The following is a 19097-nucleotide window of genomic DNA, read 5'->3' on the forward strand; positions in this document are numbered from 1 at the left end:
ATTGAGCCAGTTGGCATTGGCTTCTGTCTCCTGCATCCGAACGAGGCTTTACTGGAGCAAACAATGAGTCTGGGCTTTACACTGTCCCCTGGGGCCCTCAAAGGCCTGCTAAGGATTTTACAAAGGAGCCAGATCTCCAACCCCTTGTAGAACTCACTGTGGAGCTTCAATCACTTGTGACCTCTTGAGACCCAAAATGCAAACTTCTAGAATTTAGATGGTCTTGGCAAGTTTGTTGTTTAAGAAACCCCTTTCTACAGGACAGGTATTTTTTTCCTGGTGCCATGTAAAATGCCCACACTTGTTCTGTATCCTTCCTTTTCTGATGAGTTCTCTGTGCCACTGAATATCGGGTATGAATTCCCCTAGTTTGTCAATTAGGTGTAGAAACAATAACAGTAGTTTCCAGTAGTTTTCAAATTTTCAGCACAGAATCTTTTCTCTTAAGCTAATGTTACTTGAAACCTCAGTACAGAAGATATATAAGCAGAGCTGCCCTCTGGGTTTCTTCTTTCGGCATCCCTCCCCCACTCCAGCTGCAGGCTCTTCTAGAAGCCAAGGGTGCCAGGAACAAGCATTCAGGGCATTGCTCAGGGCGGCAGATCATTTCATCCTTATCTAGAGCAAATATCATGGAGCACCCATTACATATTATAGCCCCTGCCAAGCTCTGGAAATACAGCAAAGTACAAGACACATCCCCAACATAAAGGAGAGGTGGCTGGGCAAGAGCCTGTGCCAAGTTTGGAGGTGCGGCTAGGGCTGCAGGGCTCAGAGCTGAGAGGAGTTGCCAGGGGCTAGAGTAGCTAGGGAAGGGGCCACCCGGTATGTGGGACTGGAGCAGAATTTCAATAGGTTTACATAAAAAGAGAAGAGGTGTGTACAGACAAGACACAGACAAGAGGAGAAATGTGAGCAAGGGTGGAACTGTCTGGGCGCACTCAGGGAATGACCAGCTGATGAATTTGGTTGGAGTAGCAGGGCATTCTCAATGGGAAAATAAGAAGGGGCAAGAATTTGAATGACAGGCTAGGAAGATTCAACTCATTTCAGAGGCCATCAAGAGCCCTAAATGATTCAACTTAGGAAAAAAAGTATTAGGAAGAAAAAGAAAAACAAGATAAGTGCAAAAATGAGACATCAAGCTGCTCAGTTGTGGGTTTGACTTGGATCTGCAGGAAAGGCCAAGGGTCAGAAAAGGAAACATTGGTGACACAATTCCCCACTGCTAACCTTCTTCCCCAAAGGGTCACACGTCTTCCAGACTGAAGGCAAGCGCATTATCTTCCACTTATTTGTCAGGCATCAGAAAGCACAGTGACTCATTTGAAGTCCCCAGCCGAGGACTCCCAGGGGCCCTGACTCACAGGCCTTCCCAGAAGAATCCTGTCCAAGCACAGATGCGTGATCACCAGACACTTGTTCATCGGCTGGTGAAAGCAGCCTCCTGGCTAGGTCAGCGCTTCTCAGATCTTTCCTCTTCTGCTCAAACCCACGAACGGGAAACACCTAAACTCCCAGCCTCAGGCTCAGCCTCAGCTTACTCTGACATACTTGCAGCCTAAGGAATCCAGAGAAGAATGGCCCCATGTTGAAGCCTCTCCTAAAACCAGCAAAGTGAACACAAACACCTACACAAAAATACAGTAATTCCTTCTCATTTGTGTGTGAGCAATAATTAAAAAACAAACAAACAAACAAAAAACAACAACCCAAACACAGTCATTCTTGAAGCAGGCATGAGCATCAGTGCTGTACGGGTGAAAGCTGTACTCAGGCTACAAACTTCCATGGGGACGACAGTGTAAGACATTCCCTCATTGGACACAATTTGACGGTGACACATTTGGGCTAGCCAGCTCTATCTCTGTCTCTCTCTCCTACACAATCAGTAGCCTGCATTTGTCCAGTAGTTGCCCAGAGTGAAATAGATTCTCCACGTAGGAACATAACCAAGGACTTTGCCCAATCACCCTAGAGCTCTTAGGCATGTTATTCCATAAGGCACACGTTCACCTGTGTCACACATTGCATGGTGCATGCTTCAACAGAAGAGTAAATGAGATATATAGAGTTGATGTCATGACTCATGAGATGGAGTTGGAATTGAAGATCTTACAAGCAAAAGTTCAAAGAGATGCTTCTAGTAATAATTTTTGAGCTGACAGAGGAACTCTACATATATCTTCTCTTTGATCCTTATAAGGATCTGGAGACATGGGAAAAGTATGTATCTGTTTTCTGTTGCTTATAACAGAATACTTAAAACTGGATATTTTATAAGGAAAGAAATGTATTTCTTATAGTTATGGAGGCCAGGAAGTTCCAGGTTGAGGGGTCACATCTGGTGAGAGCCTTCTTGCTGGTGGGGACTCTCTGCAGAGTCCTGGGGTAGCACAAGGCATCGCATGGTGAGGTTCTCTTCCTCTTCTTGTAAAGCCACCAGTTCCCCTCCTGTGATAACCCATTAACCATTAATCCATGAATGGATTAATCCACTTATGAGGGCAGAGCCCTCATGATTCAATCACCTCTTAAAGGCCTCACCTCTCAATACTGCCCCATTGGGGATTAAGTTTCCACGTGAATTTTGAGGGGAGCATTCAAACCACAGCAGTGCATTTGGCAGGGTGGCAAGAACAGAAGCATAAAGAGTCTGAGTGTCTGACACAAGGTCCTTGAACAAAGGAGGGCCTGAACACCCTCTCATCCTGGTCCTCTGGTTTCAGAGGCTGTGTTCTTTCCAACAACTCCACAGGGTGGATGAGAATACATCATTAGAAAAGGGACACAGAGGGACAAGGACAGCCACCGTACATCCCCTATCAGTGGAGGAAAGCTTTCTGGCGAGTGGGTTGCAATGGACTTCCTAGCACCTTGCTCAGAATTTCCAGGAGTCTGTTCCCAAGGCTCTGGGGGGCAAAGGCAAAGGACGTTCCATGGTACCCTTAGTCAGGAGAGTGCATCAATTGCAGCTGCAGCCAGTGACTCAGCACGGATGGGAAAGCTGTCAGCTGGAAGCTGGACCAGACACACTCCCTGAGGCCACTGGCTATAGTCAACACTGGACACATACACCTCCCAGTGCCCATCATGACTCCAGAGGAAGGAACTCTTCAAAGAACCTCCTGGTGACTGTGCCGCCTTTCTTCCACAATAAATATGTCATCTCTCCTTCATTATTTTATATATATAAAATACATGCATACATAAATATATATAAATTATATGTGATATATATAATATATAGATATATATTATATGTGATACATATAATATATATGGATATATAAATTATATGTGAATATATATATAATATATATAGATATATAAATTTTTTTTATAGAGGCAAGGTCTCACTATGTTGCCCAGGCTGGTCTTGAACTCTTGGGCTCAAGCAATCCATCCACTTTGGCCTCCCAAAGTGTTGGGACTACAGGCGTGAGCCACCGTGCCTGGACACCCTTCATTATTTTTCTATTCCAACCAGTTTTCTAAAATTTTCTAATTAAAAAAAAATCCAAACAGTACCAAAGGCTGTACAATGAAAAGCAATAGAGGCTGAAATATAGGATTCTAGTTATTGACACATAAATGTAATGCAGTATCTGGAAACTTCTATTTTTACAAGATGAGAAAATTAACCTTCCATTTCTGCTCTCCTCCCCTGTCCCTAACCTCTGGGTCCCTTAATATCACTGCTATATGGCACCACGTTTTATAACTTGTATGTCTTGCCCTAGAAATATAATTCTTTGTGCTTATATACCTTGATTGTTAAAATTAAAAACAAACAAGTAGCATGTATAATACTCTGCTTGTGGCAGTATTATTCTTTCCAGAGGCAAGTGGAGACCCTCAAAGAAGGATGTACAGTCACGAGTCATTAAACGTGTGCTGCTCCGAGGGAAATAAAATTAAGTTGGGAGAAGGACGTGGGAAGGGATGGAGTGATGTATTGAAGTTATTTTTCCTGAGCATGTTGAAGGCATTTCTCTAATTCCTTTCATTGAATGGCATGAAAGATGGGAGGAACACAGTCAGGGACCTTCCTTCATATACTCATCTGTATTTTTGAGCACTGGCGATGTGCTGGGCACTATGCTAAGTGCTTAAGAAGCATATAAAGAATGGTTCTCACCTTCAAGAGGAAAAGACAGGAAAACCAGTGTGCAGAGAGTAAAAGCTCCAAGGAGGCGGGGTTTTTTTCTTTTGTGGCTTGTTTGCTGTTGTATTTGTAGTATTCAGACTAGCCAATTATTGGATGAAAGAATGAGAGCAATGGCAGTGCTATGCATCACTGGGGGACAGGTAGGGGAGAAGCACCTATGGGAGCACTCAGGAGGAGGCCTGGAGGGCTCAGAGAATGCTCCCGAAGAGAGCTTGGGTTGAATTTTGAAGACCAAGTAGGAGTAGGACATGGGAAAAATTGGGAAAGGGAATCCCCAGTAGTTTGGTGGAAGCAGAAGGTGCATTTGGGAACATGAAAGGAGATGAGGAGGGAATGACCAGAGGGGAAAGAAGGGGCTTGTGTGCCAGGCAGAGAAGCCTGGCTGCATTCCAGGGATGACAGAGCACCTTGGAGGGTTGTCAGCACAGGAGTAGTGTGGTTGGGCTGTGTTTTAGAGACGCTCTGTGTGGGTAGTGCGAGGGTTACCCGGGGGCTGGAGGAGCCCAGGTAGGGGCTGTAATGAGACATGATAAGAAGCTGGCTAAGCTGCTGAGGTTGGAGGGAAGGGCCTAGACCCAGGGAACATTTAGGAGTTAGAGTGTGCACAGTTTGGTAGCTGAGGGGCTTTCTGAGATGGATAAGAAGTTCAGGTTGAGTTTCTGATTTGAGTAAATGAGGGGGTGGTGACATCATTCACAGAAAGAGAGATTAAGAAAAGAGTAGTGGCTTCAACAAGTTTTGAGGAGGTGCTAAGTGCCATTGCAGATGTGCTGTGCATGTGAGATATTCAAATGGGGATGGCTGTAGACAAGCGGATCTATCTCTAGATCTGAGAGTCATTGGCAAGTAAGTGGTAGATGAGGCTGAGGACAGAAAAATGTATTATGCACATGAAATTGTATGAGAAACACCACCTTTAAGCATGGATAGACAGAGAAGTCCATGAAGGAGACTGGGAGAAGGTGAACTGGAAGAGAGTGTGTCACTGTTTCTGTGCAGCAGTGTGCGAACAAATGAATGATGAATATATTATGTGAAATGATGAATTACCTTACCTTCTCTCCTGGCTTTCCCATCTTGAACTTCAAGCATTAGACTATACAACTAGAATCTTTCCCCATTAATCTTGGTGCAGCAGCCACCAGAGACACGACCGAGTTCTGCATGTGGTTATAAAGTTTCTCAAGGGTTTTCAGGAAAGATTGGAAGACACAGAGTCTCAATAGTTTTCCAACCAGTAGTTTCCCTGGCAATTAGCTTTAGATATTTTTAAAATAAACTTTCTATTTTACAGTAGCTTTTAGATTTTGAGAAAAGTTGACAAGATAGTACAAAGAATTCCCATATACCCAATACCCAGTTTCCTCCATTATTCATGTATTACATTAGCATGGTGCATTTCTTATAACTAACAGGCCAATACAGATATAGTATCATTAACTAAAGTCCAAGCTTTATTCAGTTTCCTTAGTTTTTAACTAGTGTCCTTTTTCTGTTCTAAGGAAGCATCCAGGTGACCACATTCCATCTGGTTGTTATGTCTCCTTAGGCTCCTCTGGGCTTTGACAGTTTCTCACACTTTCCTTGTTTTCTTGATGACCCAGACAGTTTCGAGAAGTGCTAGTCAAGTATTTATAGAATTTTCTTCAATTTTAGTTTGACATTTTTCTCATGGTTGGACTGGGGTCATGGGTTTGGGGGAGGAAGACCACAGAGGTAAGGTGCCGTTCCTGTCACATCATATCAAGGTACAGACCATCAACATCATCACTGTGGATGTTGACCTTGATCGCCTGGCTAAGATAGTGTTTGTCAGATTTCTCTTTTTCCCCCTTTCCATGCTGTGCTCTTTGGAAGGAAGTCTATGTGTGGCCCACACTTAAGGAGTATGGAGTTATGCCCCACCTTCTTGAGGAAAGAGGCAGTCAGCTTTTTAAATCTCACCCTGCCTTTTCATTTGAAAAGAACATCTCTTCAGCTTCTTTTCCTTTCTTTCAGACACCCTTTTAAGAACACACAGGCCTGTCAACTATAGAGCCTGACTTTATAGGGACCTTTTATGGGACTTAATATTTCTAAATGTATCTAAATATAAACACCTCAAAAAAACTACATCACGAGATTTTAAAATGCAGGTAAAATGACTTCCCTTCGGGCATGGAGGTCCCCTTCGAAGCAGGCCTAGAAGGATGCCTCCTTGTCCAGGGGTCCATCTGGCAAAGCCTCACCCTTTGTCTGCTCTATTGGTGCCACAAATGAGCCTGCCTAACTGCAAAGTCAGGAATAATGACACCACCCCCCTCAAGACGGAGGAATTGGAAAGGAAGTACTTGAAAAGAATAATGATGCAGAGGATCTTTTCATTGTATTATAGATAAATAAAGTCCTACTTTGTTCCAAAAACAACACTTCGTTCCTGTAAACCAAGAGTGTCATTGTAAAAAACACAACATGATCAGAGATTGGATCACTTCAAAGAGAATTAAGGTGCAGAGTTTCACACCAAGACTGTAGAAAAGAGGATTATTATTTAAAGATACTGAAACTCTAACAAGAATAATTGTCATGTGAGTTAGGAAACATAGTACTTGTATCTTAGCACAATAAATTTTTACAATTTAATAAAACATTATTGCACTCTGATAAGATAAAACCTTAACCCCCCTGCTTTGGTTCCCTCCAGTGGCTGTTTCCTGTCCCCCACCCTGCTCCCCTGCAACCCCCCTGCCTCTCCATGGGTTGGGAGGAGCAAGGAGGCAAAGCACATTAACTGTTTTTCTCTCATTCTCTTTTCCTCCTTATTGCCTGGACTTTGAAGTTCAATGTCATGTAAACATTAACTTGCTTCTTAAATAAAGCTGCAAAGAGCAAACTGTAATCTGAGCATATGATTTACCTCAACATTTTCCCATGAGCTCTAAGGATTCTGATTTCTTCTCTACCAGTATGTCTCTATCTCATAGAATTACTTTGAAATAGTCTTAACTTGTCATTATTATTGTTATTACTTTGGTATTGACATGTTTTCCAAAGAATGCCTCTTCGAGATGATTTTAGATAGCAATATCCACTAAGTTTAAAAAATGTTAAGTTACATTTTTTTTAATTAAAGAAAAAACATGTTATATGGCAGCACAGGTGGTTAAAAGATGGGGCAAAAATTATACTGGCTGAAGTTTGGGACTCTCTGAACACTTTCATTAGTCAGTTTCACAAGTAAAATTGATTGCACAGGTAAAACCTTAATCATCTTATTATAACTTTAGGAACAACCCACAGCAGCTAAGATGTACACTTATTTTTTTTGCTAGTCACCAGCCATCGTCTGCTTAAATTATCAAATGTGTTTGTTTGTTGGTTTGTCTTTTCTACAGTTGTGTTAATCGTGGTAGTCTCAGTTAGTCTAGCAAACACTTCAACTCACCAAACTCTATGCTTCACTAATGCAATATTTGCAAAGCTGGTGTTAAAAGGAAGATTTTTCTGAATTTGCCTTGGAGATGTTTTTATACTTTCTCCTAGGTTACATTTTATTTTCCCCAAATTAAGGAAGTATACAAATATAGTGACTTTTCCTAAACTTGAGAACTTCAATATATGTTGCTACTCGGGTTGCTGAAGAAAGAATCCCTTAGTCTTAACAGCCTGACTCTGTACAAACTATATTTAATTACTCCCCTTCTATCTCCACTGTAGGTGGGTTCTTTTGCAAGGAACAGTGTATGTCATTTAAAGTTGGCTTGCTGGACCTGAAGTGTGTCAATGTATGATCTCAAATAAATGAAAGACTGATACTAAAAAAATGCTAATTTTCTTAATATTCTCCCCCTGCACTGAAATGTTTTTCCTTGACACACAATTAAACATTTTTGAGCCTTTACTAAATTACTGTGTGGTTAATTTTGCTCAATGGTAGGAAGGTTAGATATTTGTAAATTTCCTCAGTGCATCATTCCTGATTAGTTGACCTTTTCTAAATACCAAATGGACCAGTTGCAGTCAAATCTATCACCACCATGATCAGCTTGCATTTATCCATAAGACATCTGTTTGTACACCAAAATAAAGTTCTTCACTGTTTTAGTTTGCTTTTGAGAACTGACATAGACACAGAACAAATGGCTGTTAATGTTACAGAGTTTTGAATTTATCTTAACATATGATCACTGCTGTTTACACCTAAGTTTCAAAGAATACCTTTTTTGTTGTTATTCTGCTGGTCTGCTATTATTTTATCTTTATAAATACACTCTTCATTTTACAAAGTAACGTCAATTGCTTTATTGACTTCAGATAGCAGGGATAATATACCCAATTACTTTGAAAGCAAGACTGTTATCATCACATGATTTCTGAATAATACATTAACACTTTTTACATTCATACCAATTCTCCAATCCCTTTTTCTTTCTCTTCTGCCCTTCTTTCCACCTGTCTTTCTTTTCTTTCTTCATCAATGATTTATTGAGCATCAACATGTTAGGCACTACGCTAGATGCTGGGGAATCAGTAACAGATAAACTCTTGGTCTCCATGAAGCTTATTCTATTGATTTAAAATCTTTCCTATCTGTTTGTTCCAAGGGTCATTTAGAGAAAATACACTAATGGAATTCATGAGAAGGAAAGCAAACAGAGAGAGCTTTCACTAAGTTGGAGAAAAAGTATGTCACCAACCTTTAGCTGTTGCAGAGTAATCTTCTTTTCGGGCTCTGGCTATATCAACAGTTCCTCTTTTCCCCAAGAACTGGCTCTGGAAAGGGCATTCTTCTTCCTCTAGCATAAATAACCCTGGGTGGGAATGTTTAGATGGATATCAGTTGGATGAGACCCAGGGCAGCAGGAGAGGCCTCCTAGAAAACTCAAGTGCCCATATTCATTTGGTAGGGCTGCCCGAGGCCTTGGCTAGAGGGCTTCTGTAGACAACCACAAATGCACAGGAAAAATTGGGGAAAATCAGATAAAGGCAAACCATTAAATGACACATGTACAGAAGGGAAACAGTTAAGAATTAACTCAAATTAATTTAAGGCTGCAAGAACAAGTGGTGCAATGGCTTAGTTAATAAGAAGCTAGTCTCCAAAGCTAGGGCTTTTGAGCCAAATGACTAAGGGCCTTCAGAGCTACCAAGAGGCAGGTGGCTAGACAAAGGGACCTATCACAGAGAGAGTCACAAATCATCATGGGGACCAGGAGTATGTACTGTACAATGGATGGAAACAGATTTGTTCATACATCCATCTACCCATATATACATCTGTTGATGATCGATTCAGCAAATGCTTGTTGATTACCACTGTTCTAGGTGATGGTGCTGGGGATACAGCAGTGAACATGCCCTCATGAAGCTTAAAATTCAGCAACATGGAGGGGGCATGTTGAAAAATCAACTGGAATGTAGATAGGGATTATACAAAGAAAAAGACAATGTTGAAACTTGAATCTGCCAAGTTTGGCTAGTTTCTGTGGAATATCAGAGCCCAAAGAACCTACCCCTTCAACTTTTAACTAGTCTGAGGTTGTGTCCCTTTTTTATCTTTCTCTCAGCTCAGCAAGACCATATAAGCATCCACATCTTTAGGCTCAGGCTCATCTATACTGAGGCCTCCAGACCTGCCCTAACAGGAAACATGAAACCCTTGGATGTCTGCACTTGCCTAGGAATCAGCTTCTTGAATTTCGGATTTCTTTATGATTTTTGACCTCTAAAAATTGAACTCAAGTTCCTGGCTTTCCCAGGCTCGATATTTACCCAGTGTCCTTTGCTTAACTGATATCCATCAATCTTCATGACCCCACTCAAATCTCTAATCTGAAGAATTAGAGTTGGGGGTGTAACAGCCCATTCAGAATGTGTAGGAAGTGCAGTCAGTGGACAGAGGTGAGCAAACCCAAAACTGAGATGGGTTAAACACCTGGAGGCCAGATCAGGGAGTATAGCTCACAGGCATCATAGTTTATGGAGAACACGTTTCTTCTAGAAGACTCTCCCAGAAATTTTTCATGCTGTATTGTGATTTGAAGATAGTTTTGTGGTGAGAGTAAGGGGCCTCTTTGTGAATAAAATCAGGGAAAAGACTATTTGTTAATTCAGACAAAACAGAAGGGTACAGGACAAATAAGTACCTGTACAAGAGTGATTGTCCTTGAAGAGTCTGGAAAAGCTAGGGAATAAGGACTTATCACCGTGTCATCAGCACTGGTGGGATGGATGGATGGATGATTGACTGATCTTCTTGTCCATTTGGAAGCCATGTCCTATAGGCATGGACTATTATAATTTCATTCATTCATTCACTCTCCTGTTTATTTATTTTATTTATTTTATTTTTTTGAGATGGAGTCTCACTCTGTTGCCCAGGCTGGAGTGCAGTGGTGCCATGTTGGCTCACTGTAACTTCACCTCCCAGGTTTAAGTGATTCTCCTGCCTCAGCCTCTCGAGTAGCTGGGACTACAGGCACACACCACCATGCCTAGCTAATTTTTATATTTTAGCAGTGATGGGGTTTCACCATGTTGGCCAGGCTGGTCTTGAACTCCTGACCTCAAGTGATCTGCCCATCTCGGCCTCCCAAAGTGCTGGGATTACAGGCGTGGGCCACCATTCTCAGCCTCCTTTTTAAATCTAGATACTATTAATATAACTTGATAGGTAAGACACAATCCCTTTCCTCTTGGAGCTCACAGTCTAATGGGAAATGCAGGCTTATACTCAACTAATTAAAAAACTGTGGGTTGAGGTTTCTGACAGAAGGTTCCTTGGGATCTCAGAGCAGAGGCAATCTAATGCTCCCCAGGAAGCTGAGAGAAAGCATTCCTGAGGAAGTGATCTTTCAGTTGGACAAGGGTCACAAGGATCCTTCCAAGGTAAATTTTTTTTGTCTTCACTTAGCTCTTCCTAATGGGAAAAGATTTTTTAGGACTAGTCTACCATGAATAGTTCAGTATTTTTGAAAAATATGGTTCTCATTGTTAATCAGTGAATTCCAATTAATTACTTAGAACTAGTGTGTAAATTACTTACTTAGGCCTCAACTGAAATTTTTTTTGAATCTACAAAGCCCAAGACTAATCCTTTAGCCGGGGTAGAAGATATGATAACTGAAAGACCCAGCCTAATTGGCCAGACATCCCTATTTTTCTTTACCAACTTACTATTGGCAACCAGCTCAACCCAGGAACTTTTAGGGCAGTGTAACAGCAAGCTCCACACTTCCTAAACAAAAAGTAAAAATGTGTATGGGAGTGTAGCAGGGGCCTCTTCTATACTTAAAGAAGGTATTTGCAAATAGTTCCTAATAACATTTAACTGGAGGACTCGAATTAACTTTTATTTTCCCAGGACCCTAAGCCTATAGGCTTTCAAGCCTCTGGTAGGGCTGTCATAACAAAACACCATAGACTGGGTGGCTTAAACAATAAAAATGTATTTTCTCACAGTCTGGAAGCCGAAAGTTCAAGATCAAAGTGTTGGCAGGGCTGGCTTCCTCTGAGGCCTCTCTTCTTGGTTTGCACATGCCACTCTTTTGCTGCCTCTTCACATGGGCTTTTCTCTGTGCCTCCACGTCCCTAGTGTATCTCTTCTGTGTACAAGTTTCTTCTTATAAGGAGACCAGTCATATTGGATTAAGGACCACTCTAATGGCTTCATTTTAACTTAACCACCTCTGTAAAAGCTCCACCTCCAAATACTGTCACATCCTGAGATACTGGAGGCTAGGGCTTCAATCTATAAACGTTGAGGAGATACAGTTCAGCACATGACAGCGCCCCTTTGCAGATTCCTGCTCTCTGATTGCCCTATGATTCACCACTAAGGAAGCCAGTGACCACACGGTCCTCCACTTCTTAAAAGAATGCCCACTCCAAACAAAGAGAGAAGTGGGAGAGTCTTGGGACCTGCACACCTTAGGCATACCCGCACTTGACTGCAGAGTGAGCCTCTTTTCATATCCTCCCAGGATTTGGGACAGCTTCCTGAGTTTTATAAGTGACATAGTGAGTTTCTATTAAAAGCAGCTGAAATGTCCATTTTGTACCTCAGGAGCACATGGGAAAGATGCAGACCATTGGCCATCAGAGGCTTCAGACTAAGGAGTCTTCAAAGAGCTCAGGCTGCTTTGTAGAAGCAAAATGCAACGTAATAATAGAGTCAAGATGACAGGAAGTAAAAGAACTCTGCAAAGCACAGTTAGTACCACTCTGAAAATCAATGTTTCCTGTTTGCTAACAAACCTCATTCTCCTGAGGGACTCTGGTCAATGTGAACAGGTCCCATTTGCCAGTGGCTGTAGGTCAATTTGCTGAATGCCAGTTGTTTCCATTTTACATGTGTAGTCCCTGCCAGTCCCACCCCTTCTTTTCCTGTCCCTCTAAGTTTCTCCAGTTGTTTCCAATCCCTCTCATTTGTTTTTTTTTTTTTCCACCAGTCCCTCTAAGTGCCTTTTATCTCCTCTCCCCCTCCTCCAATCAATCCTAGTTCTTCCAAATCCCTCCTGGCCCCACACATCCCCCTCTTTACATTCCAGTCCTTTAATACCTCCCATTGTGCCCATTCCCCTAGCCCCTCCCACTCTTCCCCAGCTCCCCACTACCTCAAAGTGTACACATGCATTTTAATGTTGATAAGGGGGCCAAATTGCCTACCACAAATGCTGCACCAATTTACATGCACATCAACGTTAAACTCAATGAAAAGACTTGATCTCAGAAATACCTTCTTTAACTATCTGATAATATGCTTTGTGAAAATAAACATCTTACTGCACTGCTACTTTATTATTTTTTGAATACTAGTATTGTTGAAAATGCTGTCATATGTTGGTTGTCCAATTGTGTTTCTGACTCTGTAATTACCTGTGATATGGTTTGGCTGTGTCCCTACCCAAATCTCATCTTGAATTCCCATGTGCTGTGGAAAAGACCTGGTGGGAGGTAATAGAATTATGGGGGCAGGTCTTTCCATGTTGTTCTCATGATAGTGAAAAAAGTCTCATGAGATCTGATGATATTATAAGGAGAGTTTCACTGTACAAGCTCTCTCTTTGACTGCTGCCATTCATGTAAGATGTGACTTGCTCCTCCTTGCCTTTAGCCATGATTGTGAGGCCTCCCCAGCCATGTGGGACTGTAAGTCCACTAAACCTCTTTCTTTTGTAAATTGCCCAGTCTCGGGTCTTTATCAGCAGTGTGAAAATGAACTAATACAGTACATTGGTACCAGTAGAGTGGGGGCATTGCTGAAAAGATACCTGAAATTGTGGAAGTGACTTTGGAACTGGATAACATACAGAGATTGGAACAGTTTGGAGGGTTTGGAAGAAAATAGGAAAATGTGGGAAAGTTTGGAACCTCCTAGAGACTTGCTGAATGGCTTTGACCAAATGCTGATCACGATATGGACAATGAAATCCAGGCTGAGGTGGTCTCAGATGAAGATGAGGAACTTGTTGGGAACTGGAGCAAAGGTGACTCTTATGTTTTAGCAAAGAGACTGGCAGCATTTTGCCCCTGTCCTAGAGATTTGTGGAACTTTGAAATGGAGAGAGATGATTTAGAGTGTCTGGTGGGAGAAATTTCTAAGCAGCAAAGCATTCAAGAGGTGACTTGGGCATTGTTAAAGGCATTCAATTTTATAAGGGAAGCAGTGCACACAAGTTTGGAAAATTTGCAGCCTGACAATGCGTTAGAAAAGAAAATCCCATTTTCTGAGGAGAAATTGAAGCTGGCTTCAGAAATTTACATAATGAGGAGCCGAATGTTAATCTGCAAGACAATGGGGAAAATGTCTCCAGGGCATGTCAGAGGTCTTCATGGCAGCCCCTCCCATCACAGGTCTGGAGGCCTAGGAGGAAAAAGTGGTTTCTTGGGCTGAGCCCAAGGTCCCTGTGCTGTGTGCAGCCTAGGGACTTGGCACCCCATATCCCATCCACTCCAGCTGTGGCTGAATGGAGCCAATGTAGAACTTGGGCTGTGGCTTCAGAGGGTGCAAGCCCCAAGCCTTGGCAGTTTCCATATGGTGTTGAGCCTGTGAGTGCACAGAAGTCAAGAATTGAGGTTTGGGGCCGGGCGCAGTGGCTCACGCTTGTAATCCCAGCACTTTGGGAGGCCGAGGCAGGCGGATCACGAGGTCAGGAGATCGAGACCACGGTGAAACCCTGTCTCTACTAAAAATACAAAAATATTAGCCGGGCGTGGTGGCGGGCGCCTGTAGTCCCAGCTACTCGGAGAGGCTGAGGCAGGAGAATGGCGTGAACCCGGGAGGCAGAGCTTGCAGTGAGCCAAGACTGCACCACTGCACTCCAGCCTGGGCGACAGAGCGAGACTCCGTCTCAAAAAAAAAAAAAAAAGAATCGAGGTTTGGGAACCTCTGCCTAGATTTCAGAGGATGTATGGAAACACTTAGATGTCCAGGAAGAAGTTTGCTGTGGGGGCAGGGCCCTCATGGAGTACCTGTGCTAGGGCAGTGCAGAATGGAAATGTGGGGTAGGAGCCCCCACACAGAGTCCCTAATGCAGCACTGCCTAGTGGAGCTGTAAGAAGAGGACCACCATCTACCAAACCCCAGAATAGTGGATCCACCAACAGCTTGCACTGTGCACCTGGAAAAGCTGCAGATACTCAACGCCAGCCTGTGAAAGCACACAGGAAGGAGGCTATACCCTGCAAAGCCACAGGGGCGGAGCTGTCCAAGACCATGGGATCCCACCTCTTGCATCAGCATGACCCAGATGTGAGACATGGAGTCAAAGGAGATCATTTTAGAGCTTTAAAATTTTACCACTCTGCTAGATTTTGGACTTGCATGGGGCCTGTAGCCCCTTTGTTTTGGCCAATTTCTCCCATTTGGAACAGCTGTATTTACCCAATGCCTATACTCCCACTGTATCTAGGAAGTAACTAACTTGCTTTTGATTTTACAGGCTCATAGGTAGAAGGGACTTGCCTTGTCTCAGATGAGATTTTGGACTGTGGACTGTTGAGTTAATGCTGAAATGGGTTAAGACTTTGGGGGACTGTTCGGAAGTGATGATTGGTTTTGAAATATAAAGACATGAGATTTGGGAGGAGCCAGGGGTGGAATGATATGGTTTGGCTCTGTGTCCCCACCCAAATCTCATCTTGAATTCCCATGTGTTGTGGGAGGGACCTGGTGGGAGGTAACAGAATCATGGGGGCAGGTCTTTCTCGTGCTGTTCTTGTGATAGTGAATACGTCTCATGAGATCCGATGGTATTATAAGGGGAGTTTCCCCGCACAAGCTCTCTTTGCCTGCTGCCATCCATGAAAGACGTGACTTGCTCCTCCTTGTCTTCAGCCACGATTGTGAGGCCTCCCCAGCCATGTGGAACTATGAGTCCATTAAGCCTCTTTCTTTTGTAAATTGTCCGGTCTTGGGTATGTCTTTATCAGCAGTGTGAAAATAGACTAATACAGCCTGTTAATATTCTTTTTCCATTTTTCAGTTGGGTTGCCTTTTTCTTACTGATTTATTTTTTATTTATCTTGTGACTACTTTTCTCCTACATATACCTTGTCTTCTAACTAATTGGGCTGAGACAGATTGAATATTCCTTAAAATGCTGTTATACAGATATAAAGGAATACTGGCCAACAAATATTTTGCAGAAATGTTCAAAAACTGTTAAAAGAATACCATCCAGTATGAATTGCCAAAAACCTTGTAAATAAGTAAAAGGAGCAAGTAAATGTGGTGAATTGGTCAATCATTGAATTGGCTTTTAGCAAATTAGTCTGTTTATTTTACCAGCATGTCTTCCTGTCTTCTTAAATACCTCAAAATATGACATCACTTCTTAGTTTTATATTTCTATTTTCCCCTCATATTCATTACCTTATTTCTTTCCTTCTTTAATCACATAGGCAATATATTTTATTATGGAAATAATTTAAATATATACAGGGAATTGTAGCAGGCATTTTTTTGTGCCTACCTAATAGTCATGCCCTGTCTTCCATGTTGGCAAAGCCCAAATTTTGTTCAAGTATCTACTAATCTTGTTAACTGAATTATTTAATTCTCTAATATTATCACAGGAGCTGAGTGTGGTGGCACTCTCCTGTATGCCCAGACACTCAGAAGGCTGAGGCGGGAGGATCACTTGAGCCTAGAAGGTTGAGGCTACAGTGAGCTCTGATTACACCACTGCATTCCAGCCTAGGTGACAGAGTGAGACCCTGTTTATAAAAAAATAAAAATAAAAATAATTTTATTATAGCTTGTGTATCACTTATCCAAAATGCTTGGGACCAGGAGTATTTTGGACTTTTTCAGGTTTCTGAATACTTGCATTATACTTACTAGTTCAGCATCCTTAATCTGAAAATAGAAAATCCAAAATGTCCAGTGAGTATTTTCTGTGAGCATCATATGTTCACTCAAAAAGTTTCAAATTTTGGAACATTTTGGGTTTCAGATTTTGGGATTAGGATGTTCAACTGGTAACAGGTTTATGGATTTCTAAGAGTTACATTAAGAGAAGGAAACTTGTCTTTGATTTATGAATTTCTAAGAGTTATATTAAGAGAAATTTGCTTTCCTAGCCCAAAGGCCCTTTGGTGAGAGGGAGGGACCCTGGAACCACATACGGTGATCACACTGGGAGCAGGTCCACTCACTCAACCATGGTGTAGTGAGGCCACCTTTATGCCTCTTGCGGACTTCCATTTAGAAGGTGCTCAGGTGAATTCCTAACGTGGTCTAAAGTGGATTCAGGGTATGGCAGCCACCCCAGTATATATCTATTCATGAGGGCTTTTTTTTGTGAGAGAATCTGGTAGACGCTGTATATGTATGTATGACAAATGATGATAGTCTTGCCTGACCCTAGGGGAGAGACAGATTACGCAAGAATCCATTGAGATCGAGTATGTGGCTAGAGGTCTGGAGGCTCTCGGGTTACAAAACAGATGTGGTGGTTTAAGCCTGTAATTCCAGCAACTTGGGACCAGAGTTTGAGACCAATGTGGGCAACATAGTGAGATCCCATCTCTCAAAAATAGAAAGAATTAGCCAGGCATGGTGGCATGCACCTGTAATACTAGCTACTCAGTAGGCTGGGGCAAGAGGATTGCTTGAGCCCAGGAGTTCAAGGCTGTAGTGAGCTATGATTGTGCCACTGCCCCACTGCCTGGGTGACAGAGCAAGACCCCATCTGTTAAAAAAGAAAAAGTCACAAATATGTTGCAGAGACAGACTCAGGAAGTTGTGAAATGTGCATAAAATTTTTTACAGCCAAACAATGCACATTCAGGCCCAATATATCAAATTTTTCTTTGGCAAATCTCTTTAATTGTCTGGCTTAATAAATGACAGCTGGGATCTCAGCTTCCACGTTCCTGTCTATTCTGATGCTTTAGTTAAAGTATATGCAGAAAATCTGGCCTATCAGAGATATGTAGTTGGAAATGGGGAGATTATTTTAACAGCTTTTCAGGCAATTGTGAATATTATTCTTGGATACTATACCAAAACTCAACAAATACATAGCTTGTTAGTGTTTAGAAGCAAAGTGGAATCAGAACTACATCCATGAACTTCTTGAGTTATTATTACATTAAAAATCTATTGGACTGTCTTGCAATTGGAATAGATTTTTTTCTTACCCATCTATCATGGTTTTGTACCATCATGAATAAAATACTGGTTCATTAAGTGCAGTGTTATTAAAATATGTCCACATATTCTTTGATACTCCTCACTTTAAGAGGTGGAGCTTAGGCCGGGCGCAGTGGCTCATGCCTGTAATCCCAGCACTTTGGGAGGCTGAGGTGGGTGGATCACGAGGTCAGGAGTTCGAGACCAGCCTGGCCAATATGGTGAAACCCTGTCTCTACTAATAATACAAAAAATTAGCCAGGTGTGGTGGTGGGTGCCTGTAATCCCAGCTACTCAGGAGGGTGAGGCCTGGGAATTCCTTGAACCCGGGAGGCAGAGGTTGCAGTAAGCTGAGATCATGCAACTGCACTCCAGCCTGGGTGACAGAGCAAGACTCCATCTCAAAAAAAAAAAAAAAAAAAAAAAAAAGAGGTAGAGATTAATTCTCCTGTCTTTGACTGTTGGCTGTGCATAGTGGCTTACTTCCATCGAGAGGCATTTGAACCACAGCAACTCCATTTTAAATAGGGGCCGGGTAAAATAAGGCTTGAGATCTGCTGGCTGCATTCCCAGGAAGTTAGGCATTCTAAATCACGGGACGAGACAGGAGGTCAGCACAAGATACAGGTAGTAAAGACCTTGCTGCTAAAACAGGTTGCAGTAAAGAAGCTGGCTACAACCCACCAAAACAAAAATGGCAATGAGAGTGACCTCTGGTCATCCTCTCTGCTACGCTCCCACCAGTGCTGTGACAGTTTTGCCATGGCAACGTCAGTAAGTTGCCCTATATGGTCTAAAATGGGGAGGCAAGAATAATTCACCTCTTGTTTAGCATATAATCAGGAAATAATTATGAAAATGAGCAATCCCAAGGGAGTAGCCATTCTTTTATTCCTTTACTTAATACTGCCTATGGAGAAGACATTATTCCTTCACTTTTTTCTTTTTCTTGTTTTTGAGACAGAGTCTCCCTCTGTTGCCCAGGCTGGAGTGCAGTGGTGCCATCTTGGCTCACTGCAACCTCTGCCTCCTGGGTTCATGCAATTCTCATGCTTCAGCCTCCCAAGTAGCTGGGATTGTAGATGTGTGCCACAATGCCCGGCTAAGTTTTGTATATTTAGTAGAGACGAGGTTTCACCATGTTGGCCAGGCTGGTCTCGAACTCCTGACCTCAAGTGATCCACCCGACTGCCTCCATAAGTGCTGGGTTTACAGGCATGAGCCACTGCACCTGGCCTATTCCTTCACTTTCTTAATAAACTTCCTTTCACTTTGTAGACTCGCCCCAAATTCTTCCTTGCATGAGAT

The 19097-nt window shown here is 42.4% G+C and overlaps 1 protein-coding gene across 1 annotated transcript in view; it reads right to left on the reverse strand.

Moving 5' to 3' along the window:
- Window positions 1-19097, reverse strand: part of ZBTB38 (zinc finger and BTB domain containing 38) — a 166967-nt gene that overhangs the window by 143995 nt on the left and 3875 nt on the right. Inside the window, exon 2 of the mRNA XM_063610671.1 lies at window positions 8848-8961. The gene's annotated coding sequence lies outside the window, so the exon portion shown is untranslated. The remainder of the gene's footprint in view (window positions 1-8847; window positions 8962-19097) is intronic.

Source organism: Symphalangus syndactylus, chromosome 10, assembly GCF_028878055.3.
Source record: "Symphalangus syndactylus isolate Jambi chromosome 10, NHGRI_mSymSyn1-v2.1_pri, whole genome shotgun sequence".
NCBI lineage: Eukaryota > Metazoa > Chordata > Mammalia > Primates > Hylobatidae > Symphalangus > Symphalangus syndactylus.